General features: G+C 49.9%; 1 pseudogene; it reads left to right on the top strand.

The window, feature by feature from the left end:
- The first annotated feature begins 1,936 nt into the window (after positions 1 to 1,936).
- Positions 1,937 to 3,012, top strand: LOC118663123 (annotated as a pseudogene).
- Positions 3,013 to 3,375: the final 363 nt, after the last annotated feature.

Consider the following 3,375-nt stretch of genomic DNA (forward strand, 5'->3'; position numbering starts at 1 on the left):
CCCCCTTCCTCTGAGCTCATCTGGGAAATGGGCTGAGAAATGTTGACTCTCCTGCCCGCTCCCTCTGAAGGGGGTCAGTCGGGATGAATCAGAGCATAGGTATTCTGGCTTAGCCATTGTTTTGACAATAGGAATGATTAAACAGACAGTTTATTTATTTTATTCTCATCTTTGCATCCGCATCTCCAGAAGAGCTTTGTTCCTAGGTGCAGGCAAGAAAGGAACTTTGTGCAGAGTCAGAAACTGGCCATGAGAAGGAAACAAGGGTTTCTTTGTGGTGGAAGAAAATGCAGGCATCTTTGAGTTTTTATTTTCTCACAGGATTTCATGTCACTTTAAACTGGTTCTTCTCTGCTCTGAGTGGCCTGAAATGGCTGTTGAACTCGAGTTGCAGCATGAAAGATTGGGTTAGACATCAAGAGGGACTTCTTGGTTAATGAACTTGTGTAGGCAGAGGAAGGGAGAGAGAGAGGACAGTCCTACAAACTCCTTCCGTGTGAGTAGTTTGCTGGAGACACTAGCGCCTTCAGGAGAAACCCTCGTGCCACCTTCTCAGAGGTCTGGGAAGCTGCGATGGAAGCAAAGCACAGCCTAGCAGAAGGATCCTGAGAGAAAATGTTATACTTCCCTCAAATTTCACAGGTGGAGAAACAGGCAGGACCACGCAACAAATATTTACCAAGGACTTCCCATGTGCCAGGTCTGTTCTGAGCACTGGGCGGACAGCAGTGAGACAGATGGCTAGCAAACAAGGTCATGAACATAGAATGAAATGTCAGGGGGCACTGGGCTGGGTCGGGACAGGAAATGCTGGGGGAGGAGAGAGTGGGAGGTGCCTTTGAGGTAGGGTCATGCATGATGCAGTGACTCACCAGGGTCACATGAGATACACTCAGAGTCTGGTTCCTGACCCCTAGTTGAGGGTTCCTCCAGGGTGTTTTGGTTGCAAGTAACCGAAAATCCAATTCAAAAAGGCTTATGCCAAAGGGAGGCTTATTGGCTGAAAATTCTGACGTTAGCTCCTATTTCAGGATTGTTTGAATCCAGGTTCTCAAGCCCTGCCCCCTCTCCACGTGCCTGCCTCTTCCATGGGGGTTTAAATTCTCAGGCTCCCAGCAAGACGACCACCCAGATCTCCAGGCCCACGCCCTCTGAGAGTCCAGCTCAACAGAACAGAGCTGCTCCTTCCCCAGAAACTTGAACAAAAGCCCTGGGCCTGACTCCCTGGCCAAGTTTGGGGCATGGCCCCATTTCTGAACTAATCGCAATGGCGTGGGGGTTGTCCAGCACCTATGGCCAGGTCGGGGAGGCCCGCCCTGGAGCGCTGGGCTGGGAGAAGGGAGGGGACACTCCCAGGTGAATTCTGAGCATTGTTGGCAGAAGAAGGAATATGGATTCAGGCTGGCCCAAACGCAGCCATGACAATAACCTCTCCCCACACCTCCGTGCTGTATCCCCCTCAGCCCCTCCCCCAGGTTTTCCTGGACACCTTCTGTGAGCTTCCATCTCTGTTTCCCACAGAGTGAAGCCTTCAAGATTGAAGAGGTTTGCTTCTAATCCTCAAGGATCTTATAATCTTCTCAAGGAAACAAATTCTATGCCCTTATTTTCATTCTGTCTTTTTGTGGTTTGCTAATGACATGAATTTTCTGTCCACAAAAGGAAGGATGTCCGTGGGCTGGAGGAGTCCAGGCGGGCTCCCAGTGCCTGTCAGAGGGTGGGCTGTATCAGGAAGGTTGACGGAGCAAATGGAACCGGGTACGCAGGATGCCTGCCATGTGATTATGGCTTTTTGGGATACATGTTTAGAATGTGTATAGTTCTTGTACCACAGGTTTACAAGATTATAAGGTAGGATAGGCAAGTGTGTAATTTAGTAGTCAGGTATTTATTCCAAATTTGTCTTAGAAACACATATATTCTTAACTTATCAGACTCGGGTAATACTGCTGGGGATGAAGCTAAAATGAAAAAATAAAAAGAAGGGGCTCTCTACTTCTGAAGAAGCTGCTCTTCCTGCGCAGAGCCAGCCACAACCCTGAGACCGATGGAGAAGGTCGGAGTGAACGGAATGGCCCGCATTGGGCGCCTGGTCACCAGGGCTGCTTTTAACTCCGGCAAAGAGGATATTGTCGCCATCAATGACTCCTTCATTGACCTCAACTACATCGTCTACATGTTCCAGTATGACTCTACTCATGGCAAGTTCAAAGGCACAGTCAAGGCAGAGAACGGGAATCTTGTCCTCAATGGAAAGCCCATCTCCGTCTTCCAGGAGTAAGATCCTGACAGCGTCAAATGGGGAGATGCTGGTGCTGAGTATGTTGTGGAGTCACTGGTGTCTTCACTACCATGGAGAAGGCTGGGGCTCACTTGAAGGGTAAATCCAAAAGGGTCATCATTTCTGCCCCTTCTTCGGATGCTCCCATGTGATGGGTGTGAACCATGATAACACCCTCAAGATTGTCAGCAGTGCCTGCTGCTCCACCAATTGCTTAGCCTTCCTGGCCAAGGTCATCCATGGGACTCATGACCATAGTCCATGCCATCACTGCCACCAAGACCGTGGATGGCCCCTCTGGGAAGCTGTGGCGTGATGGCCGAAGGGCTGCCCAGAACATCATCCCTGCTTCTACTGGTGTTGCCCAGGCTGTGGGCAAGGCCATCCCTGAGCTGAATGGGAAGTTCACTGGCATGGCCTTCTGTGTCCCTACTCCCGATGTGTTGGTTGTAGATCTGACCTGCTGCTTGGAGAATGCTGCCAAATATGATGGCATCAAGAAGGGGGTGAAGCAGGCATCAGAGGGCCCCCTCAAGGGCATCCTGGGCTATACTGAGGACCAGGTTGTCTCCTGAGACTTTAACAGTGACACCCACTTCTCCACCTTTGATGCTGGGGCTGGCATTGCCCTCAATGACCACTTTGTCAAGCTCATTTCCTGGTCTGACAATAAATTTGGCTACAGCAACAGCGTGGTGGACCTTATGGTACACATGGCCTCCAAGGAGTAAGAACCCCCTGAACCACCAGCCCCAGCAAGAAGAAGAGAGGCCCTCAGCTTCTGGGGAAGTCCTTGCTCCAACTCGATCCCTCAACACACTGAGAATCTCCTGACCTCCACAGTTTCCATCCCACACCCCCTGAAGAAGCGGAGGGGCTTTGGGAACCCTATCTTGTCATGCACCATCACAGTTCACTGTACCCAGCCAAAAAATAAATAAATAAAAAGAAGGTAGAGGAGATAATTTAAAGAAAGATCATAAATAAAATCCCCACCGATCTTCCACTTCCCCCAACCCCCCGTCCCCACTACCACAGGTAGTTTGCAGAAATGGCAAAAATATAGGCATGGGAATGAGTAAAGTTTGGGAAAT

Source organism: Myotis myotis, unplaced genomic scaffold (genome assembly GCF_014108235.1).
Source record: "Myotis myotis isolate mMyoMyo1 unplaced genomic scaffold, mMyoMyo1.p scaffold_m19_p_9, whole genome shotgun sequence".
Lineage (NCBI taxonomy): Eukaryota > Metazoa > Chordata > Mammalia > Chiroptera > Vespertilionidae > Myotis > Myotis myotis.